A 12,760-nucleotide genomic window follows, 5' to 3' on the forward strand; every position below is an offset into this window, starting at 1 on the left:
GATCTGGGTCTGTTCTGGTTCTGCAAGTCCTTTCTCCAAAGTATGGTTTTTGGTGATCTCTACAAAAAAAAGGGGTGGGTGGGTGGATCTTTCCAGCTTCATCTCTCTCTCTCTACTTCTTTTCCCTCTTAGGATCTGCAAGATGTACTACGAATACCTGTTCCCGGAATTCCTTGAGGAGGAGGATCCCTCTTTCTTTGAAGCCAACGAAGACCTCATAATGTCTACCAAAGGGGGCTATTACCCCAAGCCATGCCCTCCTTATAAGTGTGTCATCCCCTCCAAACCTCCCTACTGCCCCCCTAAATATCCCCCTCACTGCCCCTATCTTTCTCCCCCTTTTAACCCTCAGCATCCTACCTGCTACCCCTTGTATCCCCTTCCCCAATGCCCCAAACCATGTTACCCCTCCTACCCCTGGAAACCCTACCCACCTCAATGGCCCAAACCATGTTACCCCTCCTACCCCTGGCAATGCTACCCACCTAAATGGCTTTGCCCCAGACCCTTGCCCTGTATCCCCCAGAAAGGCTACTACCCTCCCTGTCAGCTGCCATGTCCTCCCTACTGGAGGCGTCCATTGTACCCCAAATGCCCGCCCCAATATCCATGTGACTTCCTTGAGATCTACTAGAGAAGAAATCGGTGGCCACGTTTCTCCCTTTCCAGCCAACTCCTTCGTCTCGGATTCCTTCCGCCAAGCTCTGACTTTTCTCCGTTGAACGAGGAGAGTGTCTTGACCTCCGTTCAGATCTGGGTACTTTCTGGATTTCCCATCCCAAGTTCTATTTTGGCTTGCATTTTGGTTGTTTGTTTGCTTTCCCCCCCACCCCCTTTCAAGGCTAACGATGAGGTCCCCGTGCCACCTCAGGGCCACCTAGAGTCCCTGTGAAGGTGGAGCTGCATTTAGTTTTTCTGTTCGCATCGGGTTTCTGCTGATTGAAGGACTGGATATGTTCAGGCATGGTTTGAGAAAGGAGGTGAAGGAGAGGGAAGCGAAGGAAGAAGAAAGAGAGAAGAAAGAAGGGGAGGAGCGATCCGGCATCATCCCATCGGAGCGAAGATTCAAAGAATTGAGAGGACTTCAAAGACCACGTAGGACGGAGAAACCAAGATCTGTAGCAATTGCTTGCCCAATGAGTGGGAAGAGACCATTTTGGGGGGGAATTTAAAATTTAAAAATCCTAATTTTTTTTAACTCATCAAACCCTATTCTGGGAGAGATTGATTTCTTTTCTCTTTTGAATGTTGAGGGTTAGGGGTTGGCTGAATTTGTGAATCTCACAGCTGCTTTTGCCTGCATGTTACCCCTGCTAAATATACCTGAACAGCCAGCTATCTGCTCTTCAAATGTGTCCTTTGTCATCAATAAATCTGCTTTTCCCTGCATAAACCTTCTTGTGTATTTGACCCATTTGTCCAAGGACTTCAGTTCATTATGTTCCTCAACCCTCTTAAGGGATCAAAAAGCCAACAAACATCTGGATCAGTTCTGTTTCATTCCGGGCATATTTGGATGACATTATTTTACAACCGGAGCATAAAATGTTGAGTTCCTTCAATCTTCTGTTGCTAGGAGGACATTCTGCCCTCCAAGATGGAGGTCAGCTCTTTCCACTCATGAAAAACCCTTCATACATTTATCTGCTTTTCATATTAATTTGGAGGACTTCAGTAATGTCAGATGTTGAGCTTGTAGTCTCTGGATTCTTCCACTGGATGCTATCCAGTTTAATTCAACTCAGATCAAAAAACTTTATTGTGGTCATTACTCAGAAGCAGCCCAGTTTAATTAATAACTATGTAAGGAGAAGTGTCCTATGAATTTAATCTTAGTGGCTTCATGGAATCTTTCAAGAAGTTTCTTTGACAGCACTACAAAAATTGTCCTCCATTTCCTGGTCTAATCTAGGACCTAGATTAGTTTTCAGTAACAAACTAACCAGATCTGACCCTGCTTAGATTCTCATATCAAACAAATCCAGATTAAGAGGAAGTGGACTAGGCTTTGAATGGTTGGGAGGAAAGCAAAGAACAGGGGATGGTTTTCTAGACCAGGGAGCTGATGGACACTCTTAAGGAATGATCTTTAAAAAGGGGGTCATCTGTTCCTCAAAGGACTTCTTTAAAGAGTGACATACTTCTAAACTCCTCCTTTCTCAGGAGGAAAACAAGCGATGATGCTTTCCACCATCACCCCTTCTGCTTCTTGAAGATGTTCTTCACCCAATTAATGCTGGATTTCAGGGTTTATCTTTTCAGTTCCCTACTGACTTATTCTTGACCTTCAAAGGTTCTTCTTGACCGGTTGTAAGAGCAGTAAACACCAAGGGAGATGCGTGCACCTTATTGATATCTCCTGCTCCATATTTGGCCCACCACACCCTGCAAAGGACTTTTCAGAAAACCACAGAAAGACTAAGGATGGATATTGCAAAAGTTTATTGCAGTAAAATAAATTAAGAAGTAGCCACTGATTCTTCAGCCTAGATAATTAAGGACGAACAAAAGAAATTAACGGGGAAAAATACAGCTTGAGGAGGGGGAATGGCAGATCTTTTTTGTTCTGGAAGCCCCCTCCCCAGTTGCAGAAGAGATGAGACATATGGAAGCCAAGAGATGGGATGGGAGTGTGGAAGATGCAGATGTTGGGGACATCCATGGTCTTGTTCCTCCAACCACCGGTGATCCATGTAGATATTTCCATAACGTGGCAGCATTTTATTGCTGGTACGATTTGGGTTTTTGAGGACAAGAAGGCTTCGGAGGGGGAGAAGGACAAGGCTGGGGACACAGGCAGCAAGGACTACATGTTTCTGGAGTCTTCACAACACAAGAGTTTTTGGATTTCTGTGGTTCTTGGGGTGTTGGGAAGGTGCCACATGACTTTTTCTGCTGTTGGTCCTTAGAAGACATCTTTCTGAGGTTTAAGAGAGAGGAAATATGTTTTTAGTGGCTAATTTTTAAACTCACCTCATCCCAGCTTGAAGATCAACAAGGAGAACTTCAAATACAAATACAAGGAGATTGATAGGTCAAAAATGGTGATTCTTGAGGAATGATGACTCAAATCACTCTCTAAACTGGGGGTGTACAACCAGTAGGCCCAAGACCTCCTCTGCCCTCAGCTTCTTTTCTTCTGGTCTTCAACCAAATTTGACCCACCCATCAACTCAGCACAAGGAGCTGACTCTAGACTGTTGGTTGAGGAAGAGAGATAATGAGGAGGCTTAAACTGATTATTGAATCATCCTGTTTACATAGTCCCTTGAATCATCTCATAGGAAGACAGCCAAAGATGGAGAGGTTCAAGAGAGTAGAATGAGGGAAAAATACAATCTGACCTTAGCAAAAAGATCTAAGTTAGTCTTAGCTCTCCAGTCTTTCCCAACGCCATCTAAAGAGGTTGAAACCATAATACGTCTAGCTGGGATTTCCAAGCTACACTGGAGACAACCTCGTTGACAAAGGTTAGGTGTCCCTGAGCAGTAGAAGTCCTCTGAGATATCTGGATATACTTTCTTTCTCATCATTAGCTGAAGATAATGGGGACCCAACCAGAGACCATCCCCATTCAAATCTGCCTAGAAGAGAAGAACTTACCAGCTTCACCTTCACCCACCGTGTCTGCCAAGTGATATCTGGTTGATTAAGGATGACTTGGAATCCATGACTTTTATAGAGGACCAGGAAACTTGATTTGTAGGAAATAAATACCAAAGGAAGTAGATAAAAAGCAAGCTAGAAGAATCGTTATATTGAGTCAGCTGCATAACTTGTTTTATCTCCTGCTTTACATAATATATTCAGATTTGGCCTCCATGTTTCTACACTCTTCCTGGTACATGAATATGGACTCTGTTCCTTCTGCTTCCCTTGAAATCAGAATTTTTACACACATATTGGAGGAGTAAATCAGGTTACCCAAGAAGATTGGTTCCTAATTTGGCCTGGCTTTGGATACTAGCTAAGAGGAATGGCATTCAGCGGAACATCTGGATGGCTGGACACGAAACCTCCTCCAGTACTTGTTGGCCAAATATGGACGTGCCTTCCATCTTGAACACCTAAGGACTAGACCCTCTGCCATTCAACTTCCCTCCCCCCAAAAAACAGTCAAGAACAACATCTGGTCAATGAAAAAGTATCTATGCTTGGGACCACAATCAGAACGTCTGGACAGTCAAAAGAAAGTGGTTCTTTTCTGCCAGGTCCTGCCTCAGATGTCCACCACTCTATATTTGATGGACACTTTGATGTCCATGGCTCTATTTTTGATAGACACCTTAGATGTCCACAACTTTATTTTTGATGGACACTTCAGATGTCCACAAGTCTATTTTTGATGGATACCAGACTTGGTGACTTGAGCCTCCTCCTCTAAAAATGGCAAAGATGGTCCATTGCTCCTCCAACTGTAATTCTATTTTTGCCCTTGCACCTATCCTGTCTCAAAGAAAGGGGAAGAAAGCATGAAATAATCTCCTTAATAAATAAAGCATAATAAATAAAAATCTTATCTCCACAAAACATTATCTCGGGCTAAATAAAAATTCAATTAGCCTTCTGTCAACCATGGGGCCTCCCACGGGATTTTCCAATCAACGAGTTGTCTGGAGTTTGCTATGCTAATACATGTTCAATTCCTAATCCTTCATTCTTTCCTCTAGCCAACAATAAAATAGGTCCCAGGTTTGATAATAGTCTGTATCTTCTTTATCTTTCAACCTCATAGTTAATCTGTCCATCTTTGCACATTCCAATATTTTCCTGATTATTTCTTCTTCTGATGGCAATCCTTCATCAAAGATATGTCATTTTGATGACCTACCCAGATAAGGCATTTGGTTTTTAAAATAAGACAAGATCAGAAGTTGTCTCCCGATTTGCAAACCAAACAAGAATAGGATTGCTGAATTGGTTGAACATCTCACTAATTGTTTGCTTTCTTGAGTGGCTTAATTGCGCAACCGCAATTGTCATCTGTAATTTTGTATTTATGTGACAGGGTGTGTGTGAAAGAGGGAGAAATAATCTCTAGTAAAAGGAAAATACAATTAAATTAATTTAAACCCTAATCTGGACATCGCCCCCTTTCTTAGAAGTTGATGTCTTTTGAATTGTGTTCTGATTTTCTGCCCTCTGGTTGATTTTTTTCATGACTGAGTGAGAGAGAGAGAGAGAGAGAGAGAGAGAAATAACATAGGTGACATATATAGATGACATTTCTAGGTGACATATGTAGATACACACATATTTCAATCATTGTATTTAATTAGTTAGAATATTGCAGGAACTGAAAAGAAAAAAAAATAGGGAAAACACTATATAAAAAGATAAAGTGAGAATGAGTTAGAAAAAAAGTAAAAAATATCTAAACAAGCAAATTCCAATCTTTGCTGCTGTTACTAGCATAATTATTACGGATTCCACCCTCCCAAAATTACATCATCCTGGTTCTCTTCTTCTTATAAACCACCCTTTGCACACAACCAAATGTTTAAAATCATATTTGGCCTTTTAATGCCTTAAATGCCTCTGGAAAGGGAGAGGTGCTGGCTATGTTTTGTGTCTCCTTATTTGCCGACCCAGAAACGAATCTACAACTTCCTGCTTGTTCCCAAAATGAGGCACACTGTTTTTTCTGCAACCAGTTTCATGCAAAAAGGACTGACAATTTGGAGGATGGGCCACTAGGTGATGCTACAGCACCAAATAATAATCTAGAACAAGGTAGAAAGGCTACAGTAGCTCCTTTGCTACAGAGGCTGAGGCCAACATTAAGCAAGGTTTAACCTAGGATGTAGACTGCAGCTGTAGGCAAGCAAGTAGCTTCAAAAAGAGGGAGGGAGGGAGAAAGAGAAAAGGAAGGAGGGAGGGAGGGAGGGAGGAAGGAAGGAGACACAGAAAGGGAAAGAAACAATTTGCATCTTGTAAATTTGCAGTCTACGCAGGGTCTTGTTTCCAAAAATTGAAGATATTTGAATCCCGTGCCTAGGGAAGTAGATCAAATTTCCTGTCCAATGTTGAACTCCATAGAGTAGGAGGTTTTTGGGGGGGAGGGGAAGAAGGTTGGGTTGGATGAATCAGAACCCCAAAGGTTGATCTTGTAATTAGGGTGCATGATAGGGTGGGACTTGAAATAATTCAGCTCAGATTCCCACTTGATTTTGGAACATGGACGCTCTCTTCCACTCCCCAACCTCCCTCGCAGGGTGGTTGTGAGGAACAGCGTAGGGCCACGGAGGCCACAGGTGGAAAGGCAGAACAGAAAAGTCATTGTGAACGAATTAAACATACATCAAGCAGGGAAGGAAAACAAAGAATTAAGTATTGCTATGAAAACAAAGTTTATTTGATTGCAACTTCTCACACAAAGTGAGCAGAGGAGAAAAAGGGGAGAGAAGGTGTCTCACACTTCATGACCACTGGGGAAAAAAGGCTCATAAAATTATAAAAACTACGACTGTCATGAGTTACGACTGTGATGGGCAGACTCCATTATGGTCATAACTCAAGGACTACCTGTACAAGATGACAGAATGCAGTTCGACAAAGTTTATCCCTCATGGCTTCCGAAAACTTGAAAAATCAAAAGCAGAAGTGTCACATTCTGAATCTCAATTCCCAGCATTGAATTTCCATTATGTGGCATTCCTGTGTTGTTTGTTCTGAGTTCTGTACGTTGTTTGCGTTCTTTCTGCATGTTGTTCTGCGTTTTACACGTTCTGCGTTCTGCATGTTCTGTGCTCTGTACGTGGTTCTGCCTTCTGCACGTTGTTCTGCGTGGTGCAGAAATGGAATGTGTTATAACAGATCATGTCCAACAACTTGAGTTTCATCTCCCAAATGGAAAATACAGTGTGTGAATGTAGGCAGAAGAAAATTTAAGGGCAAGAACGTAGCTGGAAAAAAGAACACCACCGTGCATGACCAGGAGAAAGAAAGCCACTGGCTTTAGGAGTTCAAAGCCAGATTGCACAACTGACACAACACTTCAGTTGCAGCAGGGTTTGCAGCAGCATGTACAACAAGTGCAGGACGGGGCAGGGGGTGCAGATGGGGTACAGGGCACCAGCACAATCTGGCCACAGCAGCACTGTCTAAGTTGGACGGGGATACAGGTGCAGGTTTTGGTCTGGCACGGGTCAGGGGCAGGAGCAGGAGCAGAAGTCTGGCAAGGCACCACGCAGATGCTGGCTTGACACGGAGTGGCAAAGGACTGGCAAGGAGAGCAGCTTTTTGTGGATTGACACAACTTTGTACAATCGCAGCTCTGGGTGGGCACGTCACAGGTGGCCGTTTGGCAAGAGCAAGTTGGTTTTGACTCGCATGAGCTGACGCACACAACCGAGCAGGAATCGCTACACGGCGAGGTGCATTTAGCTACCGGGGCCTTGGTGTCACAGCATGATTTTGCAGGCTCAGAGACGCAAACGCAAGAGCAGGGTGGGCTGCATAACGCCTGCACAGGAGCGGATTTTACACAAACAGTAGGACACGAGCAGGGCTGCTTGCACTGGAAAGACATTGGAGGTTGAGCTGCAAGACGGAGGACAGGAAAAGGGAAAGTGAGGGTTAGTAATGTCCACCCCTTTAAGAAGAGCAACTTAAGGCATGTGGTCAGACTTTTATGTTTCTTATTCACTCTAGAAACCTTTACATCACTCTCTTAAATACAACTCCCCTCCCCAGTTTTCAAATTCATTCCAGGAAAGCTTGAAATGCTTTGAAAAATTTGTGTCTAAGTAGTAATGTTTATTTTTCCTCTACCTCTGCAGCATCCTTTCCTCTCATGGTGTGTCTTTTTTTTTTTTTCAACTCGAAGAGCTATCTTGTTTTCACTGTTACTTAAGCTATTCTGTGGCCCTTCCAGCCCATCCTCCAGAGCAAACTAGATCTGCTTTAAATAAGTGGAAAGAAATATTCAGCAAAGAGAATTGAGCAATCGGGAATACTATGAATGTGTCACAACAAGAAACACATTCACTCCATCCTGGGGTGTGCAATTTGAATCTGACAACTTATAAATGTTAAATCAGGAATAAATGGTTAACATCTCCACAGACTTCGTAACTGTCCTTTGGGAGAAAACATCCAATTATCGATTTCTCTTCCCCAGAGAATAATATTTGCAGCTCCTTATGAGTTAATTCAACTTCTAGAGATTTTAAGGATTGAATGCAAGTCTTGATCTCTTTTTTTGTTTGTTTGTTTAAAAGCTTCATAATCAGCCAAATGACATCACAGAACATCACCACCTCCAAAACATTTCTCTGAAATTAGCAAGGGTCCTAAGGAGGACCATTGACCTTGTCCCACCATCCACCTAGTGTTGGATGTTCTCTAGATGGTCCTCAGAACCAAGGAAGATCAATTCAACAGGTCTTCATCCAAACTGAATCCTTCCAAACTCCAGAAAGCCACCCAAACTCAACCATGACCCACCTCTCACCATCAATGGTTTGGAGATAACCACCCAGGATAATGAGAAGGATTCAACAGTGTAGATCTCCCATGTCCCACCATCCACCTAATGTTGGACATCCTCAGAACCAAGGAAGACCAATTCAATGGGTCTTCAAACCGAATCCCTCCCAAATGCCTGAAAACCACCCCAAACTCAACCACGACCCACCTCTCACCCTCAATGGTTTGGAGACACTCACCCTAGGATCACGGGAAGGGTTCAACAGACAAAGATTTGAGTTTCTGAGCAACCTGGAGAGATAGAAACACTTTTTATACCATTCTCATAAGCTGGGTTCCGGAAGTGAAACAGCCCAAGGATACCCAAAACCTAATATTAAATATTCCACATGGTTCTAAGCAATAATCTTTAAAATTACTCTGGCTTCATTACTTTTAATGGAAATACCCTACTGTGCCATGATAGGACGTCTTTGGTGGAAATAAATGGTGATCTTGCTCCAGGTCAAAAATGTCCAGGAATGATAATGCTATAAGGGCATAAGTTTCACTATGACTTAAGTCTTAAACAATGTATTTACCAGGAAAAATATCTCACCTTGTCTGGTATGTGCCACCAACTGATCATTATCTCTTGAGTTTTCCAGTCCCTTGAAACCATCTTAAAAAACAACAACAATCAAATAAGGTGGAAACATTCGAGCCTTTTCTTTATTATTATGGGATGCCAGTGCTAACAGGATATTGGTTAGAGCCCGTGAGCCTCAAGGACAGGCGTGAATCAGCTTTTTTTTTAAATAGTAATTTTATAAAACATCAAAACTGAATAGATAAATATAAACTATAAGAAAAGAAAAAATGGAAAGCACGGAAAAAGGGGAAAATGAATAGAAAAAAGAGAGAGAAAAAGAAGATAGCAAAGAAAAAGAAAAGAATATACAAAGAAATGACTTCCTCTTTCATTGCAACATTTTAATGGATTTTAGTAATCACCTTCCCTTAAAATATAACAAAGGATCTCTTCTACCTGTAGCTCATCTCTTAGCTATAAACAAATTCTTCAAGCGAACGTCTTTAAGAGTTACCAGCAATAATAATATATCTGTTTTAACTTGGATAAAATAAACCCATTTTGTATTCCTTATTCTTACTTTTAACAAGCTCTTCTAAGAGTCCAAAAAAACAAGCATCAGAATTAATCAGAATTTTCCTTGGAGCCCATAGACCAATGGTTCTCAACCTGTGGGTGGGGACCCCATTTGGGGTCGAACGACCCTTTCACGGGGGTCGCCAAACAACGCAGTCTGCCATTTTTCCCCCTTTTCCTTAGCTGTGCTACTCCCTTTTATTCTATTGGCTTTTGAAAGCCAATAGAATAGACTCTCTTGAATAGAGTCTAATTCTATTGCTTTCAAAAGCCAATAGGAATTGTCCAGGCTGTCTCTGCCCTGCTGAGCCCGCCAAAAGTCCCATTCTGCAAACGGTGCTGCACCAGTTGAGTAGTCCTTGACTTACGACCGGTTGAGTAGTCCTCAACTTACGACCGGTTGAGGGTCGCAGCATTAAAAAGGTTGAGAACCACTGCCATAGATATATGCAACAACTGTCAAAGCCCTCCCTTCCCCTGTGGGACTGCATTTTCTAGACACTTCGCCCTCACTGCACAAAGATGCTTAGCTGAGACACGTTTTTGCCTTGCTATTAAAGTCACATTGCTATCTGTCTGTCTCTGATTTCTTCTCCTGTTTCTTTAACTTTTCTTCCTACGGGGCCTTCGAGCTCCACCTGCTGTTGCAAAGTAGCCAAATCCCTCTGATGCCTTCCTTATTTCTCATCACAAGTCTCCTCAATTCTTAGCAAGGTCTCCAAGCCTCACCCTGACATTTTTCTTCGGCTTCAAAATTCAGGACCCTAATTAAAATAAATAAATAAATAAAATGGGTTTATAGGATTCCAAATATTCCCGGGAAAAACTATCTACCAATTTTGTTTGTACAGGTGTGTGATTTTTCTGCCAGAAATTAATTTCGTTCCGAGGACTTCGAACAAGCTTGATTTTTTTCTCAGCAGGGTGATATATTTTAGTTGGATTTGATGGACTCACCCAAAAGTTAGCTGCCTCAGGACAGTTAAGTGGGATCTTGCTGGGATTCCATTAAAAGCAGAGAGCATAAGATGCATAAATGCGCACAAGGCAACTCTATAAATCAGTGAGGAACCCTCCAAGTGTCATTTCCACTGTTGGCCAGGTGGAAGCAGAGAGCGATGTGCACAAGGCAACACTCGCTTAAACCAGAGGCAGCCCACACCCTATCAAATTAGAAGCTTTCCATCTGAAATATCCAGGTTAAGGTGGAAATTAAAGGAGTCGGCCAGGTAACCATGTATATTGACTTCTTCACCCTATGGTGCTGTCTTCCTAGAAGCTAAGAAGGACCCATAAAAGAAGCTTACCTGGAAAGTTGCTCAGCTGCTATCTTTTGTCTCCAGGAGGAACGCAGTAAGTATCGTATTTGTGAGCTCTTTTGTCGCTGGTGTGCGTCGAGGTTTCGGGAGCGGGCTTCTCAACTTCATCCAGGGTTTCAACGTGATGATGTTGGTGGTGGAATTCCATCAACTGGAATTTCTCTGGTGGCTTCAGCTGGGCTTTCTCCAAATTCTCTCATCGACTTTGGGAGAACCCAGGAGCAAAGTTTTGGGTCCTTCCTAGCGGATGTGGGCTTGATTTATTTCACTGCTTCTCCCGGTGAAAAGAGCAAGGGGCAGGCTACGTCTGGGAGCTTGGGTGCCTAAAAGGCATAGCATTAAAGGAAAGAGGGACAGGGAAGGAGGAGGAAAACTTCTAGTGGTCAGCTGGAGCAGGGAGGACTCAAGCTGTGGAGCTTTTTGCTCTGTGGGATCAAAATCGCTCTCTGATTTTCTTTTCCAGCTTTTAAAAATGTTGTTGGGGATGGGGTGGAGGAGGCACTTTTGAGCTGACTTAATTATTGCAAAGTTACAAATTGCAGCGGGTCTCTCTCTCTCTCTCTCTCTCTCTCTCTCTCTCTCATACTGTTTCTTCCCTAGCTGTTTCCATCATCAGAGGGGTCTTGAATTGGAGGGCTGTTCCTATCCTATTAAGATGTTTTGACAGAAGGAAGATTCCCCTTTGGATTTAGGAAAAAAAAACCCTCCCAAAAAAATGAGGGGAAATATGTACCAGCGTTGCAAGGATACGTCCCAGTGGCTCATTTCTCTTTGCCTCAGCTGGGGAGGGGGTGACAGTGAAAATGCAGAAAGAAATATCTAAGAAAGCGACTTTCTTTTACAGCCACGCTGGGCTCTTTTAAACCAGCTCCTTTCTCTGAGACAGATCACCAGCTGTCCTACTTTTTTTTAATCCTCATTTAAAAAACAAAACCCCACAATTAAATGGATTAGCACCGTGGGTGGAGATTTAAATAGATTTTGGGGGTTGAAGTGGAAATGAGGAATTTAAGAAGCCTGAGGGATCAAGCAGGTGACGAACCGGATCAAGCTAATGAAACTAAGATATTTTATGGTCCCACGGAGCCAAACTTCCGGTTTTTCTCCTCTCCTGAGGGGACAAAGTGAATTCTGATTTTCAAACCACATTCTTGAAGCATGCGGTCTCTGATTTAGCGATGGAGATGCAGGCACCCCTTCTTAGGAGTATTCTTGACAGATGTGAGGTGAATTTTGCCCCGTTGTTCAGATAATCACACGGTTGTTAAGTGAATCTGGCTTCCTCTTTGACTTTGCTTGTCAGAAGGTTGCAAAACATAAACACACGATTCCGGACACGGCAATCATCCTAAATACAAATCCTGAATTTTGATCACGTGGCCACAGCGATGCTGCAACGGTCATACATACGTGCAAAAAAACGGTCATAAGTCAATTTTTCAGTGTTGTCGTACTTTTCAACGGTCACTAAATGAACTGCTGTAAGTCAGGCATTACCTGTACACAGGTGGTCTTGAAGACACCTTACCTGCACCTTTTCTGAATGTGTCGTGTTCTTTTCCTCCCCGCAGGACGAACCGTAATCAGGAAAAGGATGTTCTTTCATAAAAAGCTGGGTTGGTTAACCCCCAACATCGTCACCAGCCCCACCGATCCTTGTCTTACACCTTCTGCATCCTCCTGCTCAGGGGGCTCCCCCTGTCTCGGTTCGAGAACTCCTCCTGTTTACAAGGTCCTCAGGAGGGCTGGCTTGAAACCTCCAGCATTCCCGTCTGGCACCAGTGGCCCTCTGGCGTGTGAGGGTCTCCTGTCTTCTTCTGTCCCCAAGGCCGTGGAGATGCCCATCATGTTGATGTCCTGCTCA

General features: G+C 43.1%; 1 long non-coding RNA gene across 1 annotated transcript; it reads right to left on the reverse strand.

Moving 5' to 3' along the window:
- Positions 1-7,522: 7,522 nt before the first annotated feature.
- LOC120317129 lies at positions 7,523-11,402 on the reverse strand. Its single transcript, XR_005559139.1, has 4 exons — positions 10,885-11,402; positions 9,029-9,091; positions 8,670-8,721; positions 7,523-7,542 (listed from the first exon to the last, which is right to left on the reverse strand). It is a non-coding gene; the product is annotated as an uncharacterized LOC120317129 (long non-coding RNA).
- Positions 11,403-12,760: the final 1,358 nt, after the last annotated feature.

The sequence above is a fragment of the Crotalus tigris genome, unplaced genomic scaffold (genome assembly GCF_016545835.1).
Source record: "Crotalus tigris isolate CLP2741 ecotype Arizona unplaced genomic scaffold, ASM1654583v1 scf7180000019553.37968852642:3898890, whole genome shotgun sequence".
In the NCBI taxonomy this organism is placed as follows: Eukaryota; Metazoa; Chordata; class Lepidosauria; order Squamata; family Viperidae; genus Crotalus; species Crotalus tigris.